The sequence below is a fragment of the Mirounga angustirostris genome, unplaced genomic scaffold (genome assembly GCF_029215605.1).
Source record: "Mirounga angustirostris isolate CCGP_5_RB_7025 unplaced genomic scaffold, mMirAng1.0.hap1 SCAF_6, whole genome shotgun sequence".
In the NCBI taxonomy this organism is placed as follows: domain Eukaryota; kingdom Metazoa; phylum Chordata; class Mammalia; order Carnivora; family Phocidae; genus Mirounga; species Mirounga angustirostris.
Genome location: NW_026991714.1, coordinates 23033496 through 23048843, shown reverse-complemented (window position 1 = coordinate 23048843; position 15348 = coordinate 23033496).

The window sequence follows — 15348 nt, the reverse complement described above, 5'->3', positions numbered from 1 at the left end:
CTGGGATCACTGAGGGTCTGAGCGAGTAAAAGGAGAGAGGTTGGTTATTGTCCTAATAAGACACATGGATGAAGTGAATACTTGAACTTTTGATCTCCCCCAGAAATCTGTAGTAGTGTATAATTTATCATAGGGTCCATAGGAAAGAAATAGTTGGTAGTATGTTAAAGTGCTATTTAACATATATAAACAGAAAAAAAAAATCTAGGTCTATTGGAAGAAGTTGACTCAGTTGACTATACAGGAATTTTATGTTTTCTTACCACATTCTCAAAGTGAAGCCAGCTTATAGAACTGGTTTCCTTGATTGAGGGGATAGGACACCCTTTGAAGAAGGATGCTGCAACGTGGCCACAGTGCATCTTTCTTCAAGTTTCCCACAGTAAGATGTGCAGCCATTTACCAAAGTGCGTATTTATTATGAAAAGGAAAATATTTTGAATTCCCGTGGAAGTATAAGGTAACAACTCAAAATTGATGTCAATCTCTGAAAACTATAACACCAGCCACAAATGAAGTTTCATAATTTAGAAAGTGTTGGTCTGAGCCTATTTCCCAGATGGTCCATTGGGGCCATGACTTATATATTACTAGGATACTTCTGTAGTTCCAGAAGTTATGGTCAGAAAAGGTATAATTAAAAAACTGGAAAAATTCTGATAATGAAGCTTGACCCATGGAGTGATATTATAGAAGGAAGGACCAAATAATAAGTACTTGGAACTGCCTCCCATCCATATTCCTTTAGCTTAAAAAAGAAAAAAGAAAGCAATACAGTGTCTCCAAAAAAAATTCTGGGGGAGCTACAGAAATCAGTGCCAAAATCAAGGACTTTAAAGTTGCAAGATTGATCATTTATACCCCACACCTCTTTACCTCACATTTTGCCTGGTGCAAAAGTCAAACAGGACCATGGAAGATGACTAGGTATTATTATAAACTAAATCTGAAATTACTTCCATTCCAGTGTATCAATTTTCTTCCACTCTGACACATTGCTTGTTTGATATCCTACAAAAGTAACTGACTTGAGGGAATAATGGAATAGCATGCCACATGAGATACAACATGTGTGAAGTCAGCGTGATTTCCTACAGGATGTGAACATTTTTTCTCTTAATTATTGATGAATATGATTGCACTCTTCTCTTTCTCTGAGAACAAGAAGAGGAATGGCAGCATCCCCTTTCACAATTAAATCTAATAATTCCTTTAAAGCTATTTTGTTTCCCGTTCCTGTGAATTTAGAATCAACAGGTTTTGATGACCTAGTAGTATCCAAGGAAGAAAAACTTGTACCTCAGAACACAGCTGTGGCTTCTTTGATTTTGAAGGTAACGTTATACAAAATCATTCTGAATTTTTTATGCATCTTATCCAATAGAGTAAATGGTTTACTCCACTGGCTGGTTTCTTGATCTGAATATGAAGAATAATTTCAATTGATGGCTCATGGAGTAAGAAGTACTTATCTGGAATTTATGGGGTTCACTTCAGCATTTCCTAGGGTTCCCTTGTCCAGTAATACTGGTCAGTATGAATCTGCAGTAGCCTTTCAGGATAGGACTGCTGTAATCTGGGATCCTGGAATTAAGTTTTAGGTTAATTTAACTGAGTCTATAGTAGATTAAAGATGACTGTAAATCTCTGCCCCTTCTCCCCTTGAGAAGTGATGTAGAATTGTCCTTCCTTTGAATTGGTTGTAGCAAATGACAACTTTGATTAATAGAACATGGAAGAAATGAAGCTGTACAAGTCCAAACCCAGACTTTAAGAAATTGTCATTTTCCACCTCTTGTCCTTTGGAACACTTACTCCTGAGGGAGCCAGCTGCAATGTAAGAAGTACCAAAAGGTGTAAACAGTCCAAACTGAACCCAAGCTTTCAACCATCCCTACTTTATGGATTGAATTGAGTCCTTCTGAAAGATATGTTGAAGTCCTAATTCCATGTATCTAAAAACATGAACCTATATGGAAATAGGTCTTTAGAGATGTAAATAGTTAAGATGAGGTCATGCAGGAGTAGGGTAGGCCCTTAATCCAATATGACTGGTGTTCTTATAAGGCAATATAATGTGAAGAATCTAGGAAGACAACCATTTGACAATGGACACATAGATTGGAATGATGTGTTTGCCACCTAGCCCTGACAATGCCTTGTTTTCAGACTGCTAGCCTCCTTAAAATAAATTTCTGTGTTTTAATCTGCCCAGCTTGTAATAGTTTGTTACGACAGCCCTGGGAAACCAACACAATTACCAAGACACCACATGTATGGTGAAAAAACAACAACAACAACAACAAAATAGCTTGATCCCTCTAGTCTAGCCCATCGAACAACTGAATGCTGTTGGTCCATGCCACAAGGAGCAAATGCTCTGGCTACCTAATCTTGCTAGCCTGAGCTGATGTATCTCCCTTGTTGACTGATTGAACCTTATGCACGTCTTTGCAGAAAGATCCTCTACTAAATGTTCAGCTCACCATTCTGATTGTGCCATTAGTTTCTTGCTGTGATCTTGACTCATGCCTCTTACCTCCTGAAATCCCCAATGAGATAAAAATGGGCCAAGTGGAATAAATCCATAATAGTAAGAAGAATTAGGGAGGGAAGTTGTGGCAAAGATCTGCACAGAAACATGTTAATAGAGTCTTGTGGTCAGACTCCAAGTTAAGAACCTAGAAGGACTAAAGTGTGGCAAGTGTCTCTGTACCTCAACATCAAAAGGCTAAGAGGTATTGTTTGAGCCATCTTAGACCATGCATCAGTAACTGACACAGACATTTTTGATTTTTGAATCATGGTCATGTGGTGATAACATGGAGGCTAGAATCCTCTCTCTGTAATCCCACTCATACATACTTTAAAAGAGGCTGTGGAATTTAACTTACTATCTGATAAGGACTTTGGACTAACCAGACATTCCAAGATCCATTTACAACCTCATTTCCAATTTCCTAATAAAAATCCATATAGGAACATCTGAAGAATAATGAAATTCAAATAGTATACCCTTATCTAACTACAAACAAGATGGTTTCATATATTCAAGCTCTTCTAGCTTGCTGTGGCATTTTGATGTAATGAAATGTAAAGTTGAAACATATTTGTCCAAATCTCTAACAGAACTGAGAAGGTCACGCATGATACAAATACTGTACATAGTTTATTTATAAGAACTGAGATTTCAGAGTCTGACCCCTTTCATACCATACCTTCTGATACTATTCATTCAAAGGGTTTGTTGCTTTTTAAGCAAGGGATGCTATTTTTCAGATGAGTGGTATAATGATTAAAGGATTCATCTAATTATTATAACTGTCATCAGAGTCACTTTATCTTAGGTATGCTGAAAATATCTCAGTTTCAGTATTTATCTGTCAGAACACAAAAAGTTCTTAATAGAATAGAAAAAGTGTTATATTGATTTCTACAATGTGTGCATGCTTACATACCATCAGAGTGAGAAAATATGGATTGCTATAATTTTAAAAATTGAGGGGTGCCTGGGTGGCTCAGTCAGTTAAGCGTCTGCCTTCAGCTCAGGTCATGTTCCCAGGGTCCTGGGATTGAGCCCCACATCGGGCTCCCTGCTCGGCGGAGAGCCTGCTTCTCCCTCTCCCTCTGTCTGCGCTCTGCCTGCTTGTGCTCTCTCTCTATCTCTGTTAAATAAGTAAATAAAAATCTTTTTAAAAAATTGAAACTATTTTATAAATTATATTTTTAGTTAGGGAGAAGTTTTTTTGATGATAATAAACATTTTCTGTCTTTACAGGATTTCACCAAAATCTCAATAGTACCTAATTAGAATCTGAGCATGTAAAAATGTGATGGTTCTTTCATTTTGTTTATAAAGTGTATTTAAATACGGAACCTTCAAGAGACTTTCTACTGAGAAATGTGGACTGAAAGAGAGGTCTTTTATACAATCCTATATGTTGTTAGTGTAATTTTTTTTTTTAAATTAGGTGTTGTATAAATGAGAAAAGAGGTGCTAAATTATTATGTATCCATACTACTTATTTTGAGGTCACTACCCTTGCAAGATTAGTTTGACTTTTGTGACATGGCCGTGGTGGTAATCAAACATCAGACTTGATTTGCATAAAACTTAATCATTGGCTACTAGCCTCTCTCTGTTTAAACCTGCATACAGAGTTAATCAGAGTTTATTGTTGCCACAATCAGTCTATATCTGTCACTGTATGTTTCCAATTATCAGTTCCTTGGAGAGAAAATTCTGGCTTAACTAGAAACATTAGCTCTGCACATTCAAGGAATGATTATTTGTCTAGGTTTTTGTTCTGTATTTGTAAACTTTTATCTTGTGACAGGAATAGCCCCCCAGCTGAATGTTCAGTCCATGCATAAAGTAAGGTTACTCTTTGTACTCCAGGACAGAGACAGTGATGCTGTGTGGCACATGAAGGAACGTCATGTGGGGGTGGAAATGAAGGTTTATCTATGAGCACTAATATGTCAGGGGCCTGCCTCTACTCTTCCATTAGATATCTTCTAATGGAAGATATTGTTTCCTCATTGCTTTATTTTTTATTCAGTTTTATTACTTTAGAATTTATATTAGGAATTTTGTAAAATGCTCTCATTTTGGAAGCCCTTATTTAAAATGACACAGCTAATCACTGCCGTGCTGACAAATCAATTTTTACTGAATGATTAGCACAGTAATAACTTAAAAAAAAATGTTTCTAGAATCATCAAGACTACCTACATAATATTGCATTTCACATCATGTCTTCATTGTCAATCATAAAACCTGGAGCGATTGTCAATAAGGTTTTGTGTTGCATTTATCATTCTGACTGAGAAAAGACTTTACTAGCTCTTGACTGTCTCAGTCAGCTTTTGTTATTTATTGATTAATCTATTTATAACTGTCAAATCATCAATTTTTCAAATTAAGATACAGTTCCAAAATGCAAAGTTTGGACTTTTTAATAATTACTTAAGTCCTTTCTGCTGACCTTTGTCTTTCATGTTGTTAATGTTTTGCCTATGTAGGTTCTTTCTCAACTGAGCTACAACAGATTCAATGGTGCTGTTTTCTTGAAGTGAGTATATCTTCTGACAGTTTTTGGTTCAATCAAACTGTGCACTTACTCTCTTATTTTATTCCTTGTACTCTATTGGCAATCCAAACTATTTGATGTATGTATGTGCACATGTATATAATGCATTGTTTTTTCTTCTGAGTGTACCTAAAATCTTAAAGAAATTTCAATTTTAGAAAATTTTATTTCCTTGCTCATTGAGTTTGCTTGCTAGAGTCATTTATATTATCCATTTTTCCAATCGACATTATTCAGAGACTGGCTTTTCCAACTTAAAAAAAAAAACAACTTTTTCTTCCAGTCATGTCTTCATTGCCAAAGCTTTATAAACAATGCCATGACTCAGTGAATGGACAATACTCTCTCCAGGATAGAGATCATTTTTTCAAGGAAAGGCGGTCTTCACTTACTAAATCAAATATAATTTCAGTGGAAGTAAATTTTAAATGTGAACTTCCATTGGACAAAATGTCCTTTTTAAAAGACGTTGGTTGCTACTATGGTTGACCTTTTATCACAAATATTCCTTATTTTAAAATAAATAAAACAAAGATGGCATGAAATTATTTACAGCAGCAGTGGACCGCTTCTCAGATAAAGTTATCGAAATGTGTGTGTCTGAAAGGATGAGAATTTATGCAGCGACTCTGTGGCATCTGGAGGTCGACAGCTGGTTATTATGTACACCTAATTTACCAGAGCAGTAAATACTGCAAGTGAAGAGATCAATTCACCAAAGGTCTATGGTTCAATAGGTTTAGCACTTCATGTTGAAAATAAAATGTGGAATAAATTAGGAGAAAACATTTCTTACACTGCCTCAATAATAAAAGAACCCCCACAGTGGAAAAAGGCACTAAATGAAGTGTCTTTGATATAATTAGGTGGATGGTAATAAACCCAGTCTTGATCTGCTTTATGAAGCTATTGTAATAATATTAATGATGTTTAACCATGTAACAATCCCTGGACAAATGGCAAATCTATTTTCAATATCAAATTACTCATTTTTAAAAGAAAATAGATTAATAACATTTTCTACTCATAAGACATTACAGGAAAATTAAATTCATGAAGCTTTAGTGCGTTCAGAAAAGAAAAAAATAGTTTGTAAAGGAAACACAGAATTTTCTATTAAGCTTTTAAGTTTGGTCATTTGTGTTAACCCAGGAAATACAGCTAATAGTTTAGAATATGGGTCCAATTTAGGGATTAGCTCCTTTTACCATATAAACCATTAAGAAAAATGATAATAAAATGCAGTCTAGTTTCTAATCTTAAAAAGATCATTCAAATTTCATGTACAAACAGTATATATTTATCTCTTTGCATTTTCTTATATAATAATCAAAAAATTAATGAGTACAAGGTCACTGATAAGGATAGCCACTAATAAATATCACCCACAATTAACACTCAGATAAGCCATTCTTACTTGTGCCTGATAGCACATGATCTTTATTTTTTATTTAAAATTAGCTTTATGTTGCTGAATCACTATATTGTACATCTGAAACTCATATAACACTGTATGTTAACTAACTGGAATTAAAATAAAAACTTAAAAAAGTAAAATCAACTTTATGGAACTACACTTTACATTCAATAAACTTCACTGCTTCTTAAAGAGAGATTTCACTGGGTTCTGACAAAGTCTATAGTCATGTGGCCACTACCAAAATCTAGATACAGAATAAGCCTATTGCCTCAAAAAGCTCTGTGCTCCTTTGCATTCTCTCCTCTCTTCCCCAAACTCATCATCTCACAATCACCATTCTGTTTATTGTACCCAAAGATTTTTCTTCCCTAGAATGTCATTTAAATGCAATCATGCAGCATGGAGCCTTTTCAGTCCAGCTTCTTTCACCTAGCATATGTGTTTGAGACTAATAAATGTTGTGCCCTGTAGCAGAAATTTGATTCTTCTTTTATTATCAAAAAATTATATGATCATTTCTTAAGAGGCAATTAAATTTGCGAATTCTGATATGACTTTAGCCCTTTCCATTGTTCTGCTTTTTAAACATCTTATCTATGTTTTTAAGGTGTTTGGTGTTCAAAGTACATTTGAGAGTGAATCAGGGGGTGGATCTTTTTGAGGTATAAATCACAGCTTGTAAGCTACCTTTACTAGACTACATAAAACCTTGTCCCTATTATGTGCTCATTTTGTTAGAAGTATTTTTTTAGTCATCTTATATAATTTTAAAAATATAATACACATTTTCTCAAAGTAAGGACAACACATATTTTATTTAAAGACTTAGTGCTTCTCTTTTTCAAAATATTTCAGAGACTGTCTCATTTTAACCTAATATCAAACTGGTTAGCTACTTTCCATGTGAAAATATCTTTTATTATTTAATGTATTTGTATTTCCATGCACTTGTTTTAAAACAGCAACTTACTACATTTAATTTCAAAATTTCTAAGTTAACAATCTTATTATTAAGAATCACTTTTTAAAAAGAAAATAAAAGCACTAACAGAAAAAGTTCTTAACATAAATCTAATGTTTGGACTGTAGAAACTGGACATCCTTGAGCTCTTAAATAAGTAGAGCTAGAGATGTTAAGATGAAAACCAACCAATGCAACTACTGAGGATTGATTTTATGTCTTACAGTAAAGGCTTTTGTGTGTGTGTGTGTGTGTGTGTGTGTTTTGTTTTAATGCTAGCTGTTCTTTTTTTTTTTTTTTCTAGGCATGATCACCAACAAACATGGAGACTTAATTATAAATATACAGTTGACACTTGAACAACACGGGTCTGCATGGGTCCACTTACATGTGGATTGTTTTTAATAAACACAGTATAGTACTGTAAATGTATTTTCTTTTCCTTATGATTTTCTTAATGACATTTTCTTTTTTTAAAATTCTTTTTAAAGATTTTATTTATTTATTTGAGAGAGAGAGAGGGAGAGAGAGAGAGAGCACAAGTGGGGTGAGGGACAGAAGGAGAAGCAGACTCCCCAACGAGCAGGGAGTCTGATGTGGGGCTCGATCCCAAGACTCTGGGATCATGACCTGAGCCAAAGCCAGGTGCTCAACTGACTGAGCCACGCAGGTGCCCCTTAATGACATTTTTTTCCCTCTAGCTTACTTTATTGTAGGAATACAGTATATAATACACATAACATACAAAATATGTCTGAACTGACTATGTTATCAGTAAGACTTCTGGTCAATGGTAGGCTATTAGCAGTTAAGCTTCGGGGGAGTCAGAAGTTATACACAGATTTTCAACTGCACAGTGTCAGCACCCCTAATCCCTGCAGGTTCAAGGGTCAACTGTAACTATTCTACTCAAAATTATAGTGTTATTTTTGGTGTTTAGATAGACACAAGTCTTCCTTGGCCCTCATTCCCTCTTCCCCTCTCTTTTACTCAATCTCTCTCTCTTTCTTCTGGAGGTCGCAATATTTTTGTTTTCCTCTTAGGCTTTCGACCTCTTTCTCTCTCTATTTTACTAGTACCATTCTTACTCCTAATGTCAATGAAATCCTTAGATTTTAGCCCCTTCTATTATTCTCTCTTTTGCTTTTGCTTTTAGGTCTCATCTACCATAATGTATTCATCTATCACTCTTGAATTCATAATGTCCAAATATAAATATCTAGTCCTGAACTTTTATTCAGAATTCTGATTTTGAATTTTCATGCAGAATATCTCTATCTGGATGTTTTAGCCTCAAATTAAGCAAGCAAAAAATCAACTCCATGTTTTACCATAAGCACATTCTTCTCTGGGTTTCCTAATTTCTTTTCGTGATACTCTTGTCTCTTAATTACTGGGCTCTAAAATGATGTAGCATTTTATCGCTTCTCGGCCTTTTGGCTAAGATCAAGTGTAAAATGATGCAGCATTTTTCTTTTCTTGCTCTCCTTTTAGTTAGCCACTAGGTCCTGTTGATTTTTCTCTCTAAATTACTGTGTCCACATCTATTCCTTTCCTAGTGCAGTCACTGTATTTACTCTAACTCAGGGCAATGTCACCCCGGTTGTGATAGTTTCCTTTGTGCCTTTTCCACTCTTCTCCAAACCATTCTGCATGTTTAGATACATTAATCTTATAAAATATCACTTTCTTTGTTCCATACTCATGCCTACAAAAGTTTAATGCCTATATTAAATGTCGAAGTTCAAACCAGGACAATTTACTAATAAGAGCTGGAAGTTGGTAGGTTGTAAATAAGAAAGGACTCCACGTTATTAAATCAGGTTTAGTGGCTGACTAATGCATAATGGTTGCAGATTTAGCTGTACTTGAACATGAGGCAGGTGAAGGAAGCAAGTAATAAATATGTCAAATGCAATTTTTAGTCTTGGCCTACGGGGACCAGGTTTTGAAATTTAATAGTTATACATAAAGCACTTGTACCAGAGTTTCATTCAGGATAGTGAGAGCCAAAAAAGCCAGTAAAAAAGAGCCAGATAAGTGGAGCATGGTAATCAAGTCAAGGATGATACTGAGGAAAGAAGAAGAGTTAGTTGCATCATGACAAGAAGCAATAGTTCATATGTGCTCCCGAAGTGTGTTCTACTGATGGAGCCTTGCTCTTAAATGCCACAGGTTATTGAAGCAACATGGAATTCCTTTGCAGCTCTCCTCTTAGGGAGCTCTGTTTGGTCTTAAGGTGGAGCAATCCATCAGATCAAATACCAAAGGTTCAGGTTATATATCTACTTAACTCACCACGCTCTACAAGAATGATTTTCTGTGGCTATGCCACTACCTAATTAAGAACTCATTTTCTTTCATGGGTCAAGTTTCAAAGTCATTGCTGTTGAAATCATTCATAATGTTAAAGGTCCATCTAATATGTTTGAACAAGTTATAAAATTTACTCACAAATTCTTCCTACAAAGAAACTCTCCAGTTCCTTTCAATACCTAGAACATTGTGTTATACATTTCCAAAATTTACTTAGTCTGAATTTTCAAAGTAATAAATGATTCTGTAATTAGAAGTGTCTTATGAATTGTTCTTGTGTTATATCTAAAACAATGTCTATTTCAATAAAATTATCCACACTGAACAAATCATTCTTCCAATATGCAAACATTTTCTAATTAAGAATCCCTCCACATATAATGCTTTTCTCTTGTTTTCTGTTGATTCATTGGGTTTGTGCTTTGAAGCCCATTCATCTAATAAAATCTTAGCCAATGGGCTTATTTCGGTGAATTCTTCATCTTCTGAAATGCCATATTTTATCTTTAATATTCAAACAGCATTTAAACAGTGTTTATTATAATTGTCCTTTTTTGAGTATGTTTTAAATCTACAAAGTGCAGTTATAAGTTTCTCAAAACTGAAATACCATCCTGCATGTCTCCATCCCTTGGATAATTCTCATTATAGTCTGTAGGGAGTTGCTGAGCAAAAGTTAATATTTTTAAAAGATTTTATTTATTTATTTGAGAGAGAAAGAGAGTGAGTGAGAGAGAGCACAAGCAGGGTGAAGGGTAGAGGGAGAAGCAGACTCCCTGCTGAGCAGGGAGCCCAGTCCTCCAGGATCATGACCCAAGCTCAAGGAAGATGCCTGACTGAGCCACCCAGGTGCCCCAAAGTTGATATTTTTATGGTTCATAGATGGATCCCTCTTCCAGTGTTTTAAAGAGCAATAAGGAAAATACTGACCCTGAGAAATGCAGCCTAATGGCCACAGTGACAATAGTATCAAAATGCAAATCAAAATACTTAAGTTCTAGCTTTAGTTCTACCCATAAACTATGATTTACCTCTTTCTTTGCCGCAAATCTCTTTGGCCAAAACCTCAAAGGTTATTTACTGATAAAATATTTTATTATTCTATGAATAGATTCTCCTTACAGCTCTTTCAGCTCTCAAATTTCTTTCTTTTAAAAATCACCTATTTCTTGGGGCACCTGGGTGGCTCAGTTGGTTAAGTCGCTGACTCTTGATTTTGACTCAGGTCATGATCTAAGGGTCCTAGGATTGAACCCCACATCAGGTTCCATGCTCAGCTGGGTGTCTGATTGAGATTCTCTCCCTCTCTTTCTCCCTCTGCCCCTCCGCCTGCTCACTCTCTCTCTCTCTCAAATAAATAAATCTTTAAAAAAATCACCCATTCCATGTGTAAAATGCCGTGACTTTCTCATCATTTCATTACCTGAACTTACTTTTATTCATATTTAAAAGAAGACTGATTCATAATCATCTCAATTTATATATATTTGTTGTATGTGTGCTGTACATATTCACATTTTGTCACTCATAATTGCTTACTATGTACTTACTATGTTCTGATATTATTACTTACTTTATTATCCCATAGGAAATTATGCTATTCATCTAGATGTCTATTAACGCTTTTGATCGAAATAACTATCATGGGAAAATTGGTAAATAAAACATGAGTCCCCCCACTATTTCCTTAAACAACTTTCATAGGGAAGTTCAGGCAAAAATAAATATTATTACTGTTAAGACAAATTAAGTTAATTTAAAAAGTGTGAGCTCTGAGATTGAAAAGGTTCATAGCAGTAATGTCCCCAATAGCAAAACTGTGGAAAGAGCTGAGATGTCCATTGACAGATGAATGGATAAAGATGTGGTATATATATACAATAAAATACTACTCAGCCATCAGAAAGGATGAATAATTATCATTTACATTGAGATGGATGGAACTGGAGGGTATCATGCTGAGCAAAATAATTAATCAGAGAAAGACAATTATCATATGGCTTCACCCATATGTGCAATATAAGAAACAACATAGAGGATCATAGGGGAAGGGAGGGAAAACTGAATGGGAAGTCATCAGAGGGGGAGAAAATCCATAAAAGACTCTTAACTATAGGAAACAACTGAGGGTTGCTGGAAGGGAGGTGGGTGGGCTGATGGGGTAACTGGGTGATGGACATTAAGGAGGGCACATGATGTGATGAGCACTGGGTGTTATATGCAACTGATAAATTACTGAACACTACCAAAAAAAACTGTGAGCTTCATATCCTGTCTTAAAGATCTTATACATTGTCCCAAATAGAAAGAGTTGTGCTTAGAAATAAATTGTACCTTAAATGCAACCCAAAAGAAAACAATCAGCAGAGTGAAGGATACCTGTAATTTACTCCACACGGTCTTATGCAGATAAGGTATTATGTACTGACAACCAACAGTTTCTGTTTTCCAAAGCTTCAAGTAAACAGTCACTGCCTGTTTAGTACTTGATAGGTTTCTAATCAGGATTTATAGAACTACAAACATGTTTAATAAAGGCAAAGATAGGGAAAAGTCCAGTAACTTTCTCTACCTAAAAAAGCCACATTTCCTCAAGTTGAACATTCTTTAAACTTTTTTCCTTCCCACATTTCCATATCATAATAACACTTTCATGTTACTGCTCTTTCTTCAGTTAACAACTACTCCCAATTTAGCATTATCCATGAATTTAATTAGTATGCAATATAGCTTTACATATTATTAATTGGGAGGTAAAAAAAGGAAACAGCTGTGGCAGAACAACTATTTTAAAAATGCTCAGACTTGGGCGCCTGGGTGGCTCAGTTGGTTAAGCGACTGCCTTCGGCTCAGGTCATGATCCTGGAGTCCCTGGATCGAGTCCCACATCGGGCTCCCTGCTTGGCAGGGAGTCTGCTTCTCCCTCTGACCCTCCCCCCTCTCATGTACTCTCTCTCATTCTCTCTCTCTCAAATAAATAAATAAAATTTAAAAAAATAAAAAAATAAAAATGCTCAGACTTATCAACATCCTAATTCATTAATAACTTTACAAAGAAACTGTAGAAAGCTAAAATATGAAAATATTCTATATCAATTTATATGTGTTCCAAGTGCATATGAAGTATAAATGTGGCTCATAAGAAAAATAATTCAAGAAAATGGAAATACATCTCTTAAAAATATATATTCAACTTTCAAAGGATTAATTTAGGAAAAAAATAATCAAGAAGGAAAACCAGAATGTAATCATAGAGTCTGGAAATTTGTTAAAAACTCAAAGATGATGTCTCACAACATAATTTGTCCTGTTCTAGATAAAAGATCCTTGATCTTCTTGAGAAAAACAGAAGGATATAGTAGGAGGTGGAAAGAAGCCAACTCACACATCGTGGACTCCTTAAAACTAGGAATATGGGTCAGGTAAGTGTTCATATTTTCAATCAAATTTGACATGTTAATGAAAGGAAATTTTATATGATGAGAACTTTTCATGGGAAATGTGTGAAATTTTAACACTTAAAACTGGGTATTTACTTTATAAATAACCCCTTATTTTCCTTAGCTATAATATAGTCCCTCTACTCCCACCCATAGCTCAACATTTTTTCTCTTCAGTATAAGAACATTTAATTAAGAAAATTAAAAAAAACAAAACCAAAAAGCATATAAAAAAAAAACAAAACCCTGATAACTATTACAGGGATTTATTTTCCAAATGTAAAATGAAGAGTTTTGAGAACTCAGGCATCACTAAGAGTTTGCAATACTTAGAGATGGCAGGTGTCATTGATGACTTGTGCCGTGATGCTAGCAAGCAACTAGTTCAATATCAGAACCCAAACTCCTCAGTTAATTTACCAATCCCCTAAGTAGGTGGAACCATTCATGAGTTCCTTCCATCTGTTCCAACAGGTCCCTATGTTTGTTACTTCTTAGATGGGTGCACACCATTCAACTGTGACCCAGACTCACAAATCAGCTGTCAGGTAGTTGTGAAGACAAAGGCACAGGAAAGTAATCTCAACTTCGAAAACACTCTTACTCATAAAAATATCAGAATCAAACCTTTTATTACTACATGCTGTAGCTTATCACTTACCTTATATAAACTCCCTTAAATAGCAAGTTGTATATTACGATTATTGCAATCCATGATTAATAAAAACTCTCTGATTATCTTGACCCAACACATTCCTTATGATTTACTAAATTTCACTGAGCTCCACAAAATAAGGCACAACTATAAATGGAGGGAATATTCTTTTTTATATCTATCTTTAAAATCTCAATTTTGCAAGATTATAAATGGTCTCTTGTTTGTCAAGGAAAAATGAATAATTTTGTTAAGAAAATAAGGGGATACGTAGTTACTATAAAACATGGAATCACAGAGATGAAATTGTGCCCCAGTTGAAATCAGTTTTAAGGAGGACGTCAAAGACAATTGATCCAGAATGCTGTCTATTACATCTTTGAAGATTCTTATGCAAATTACCCATTATTAAGTTCCAGTTAGATATATCTCTGCTCTTTAACACTTTATTGATTATTCCTAGCAAAGTTAGTTATTATCAGCTTTCACTTCTAACTATTGTCAATGTTACCTATCAAATAATTATTTGATTTCTGTGCAAGATTGGTTTTATTTACTTAATTACATACTGCCCTGTATAGCTCTTTTCTTAAATGTAAATTTGTTTTTCTAATTACATTGCATACTCTGGTCATTAAGAGCATTGTTATTTAAGCTTAAACTTAAATATGTTGACAGACAAAAATGGGTTTCAACCCTGGCTCATACACTTACTCTGCATTTGACCTTTGGTTATTTATCCTCTCTTGGCTTTAGACTTCTCAGATGAAACTGCTACAGTTAACATTATGTACCACCAAGTATGATGAAGACCGAATCAGATAAAGAGTGTAAAGCACCTGTTACAGTGTCTTAAACACAGTAGCCACTCAATTAAAAATAATCTGTGGATGATATCAAGGAAAACTTAGCTTAAGACGCGATTCAACAATGTTCAAGTGCATTGTGTGGTACATTTCAGTATTCCCTGCTTGAGAACACTCACAGGAATGCTGTATAAAGAAGATAGTGAATTTAAATGGTGCTAACAGACCTAATTTCCATTATTGGTACATGGGGACTGAGAGATATGCAGTTGCTCTGGATAGTCCCACCATATAGGATGCCCCTTTAACACTGTTCCCTCCTTTCACCCCCTGGCTAAATATGGTGATGCTTCTCATGTCCAGAAATCCATAAATGCTGCAATTCTATGGGGTTCCATAACCTTACCTACACTTTCTTTGAAAGTACCTCTTCATTAAATTCTCCTCATCCAAGTTGAGTGTGTCTCCATATTCTCACCTCAATTAAGTGTGTCAGGTCCTCTGCCTTGCCAGGACTCTGACAAACATCCAGCATGTCTCACTGGTGCTATTTCAGTGTCTTTTTTTTTTTTTTTTGTCTATTATCTTATTTCAAGTTGTGACCAAGTAAAAATTCTATCCTCCATGAAACCACCAGGGTAATTTATTTAAATTGCT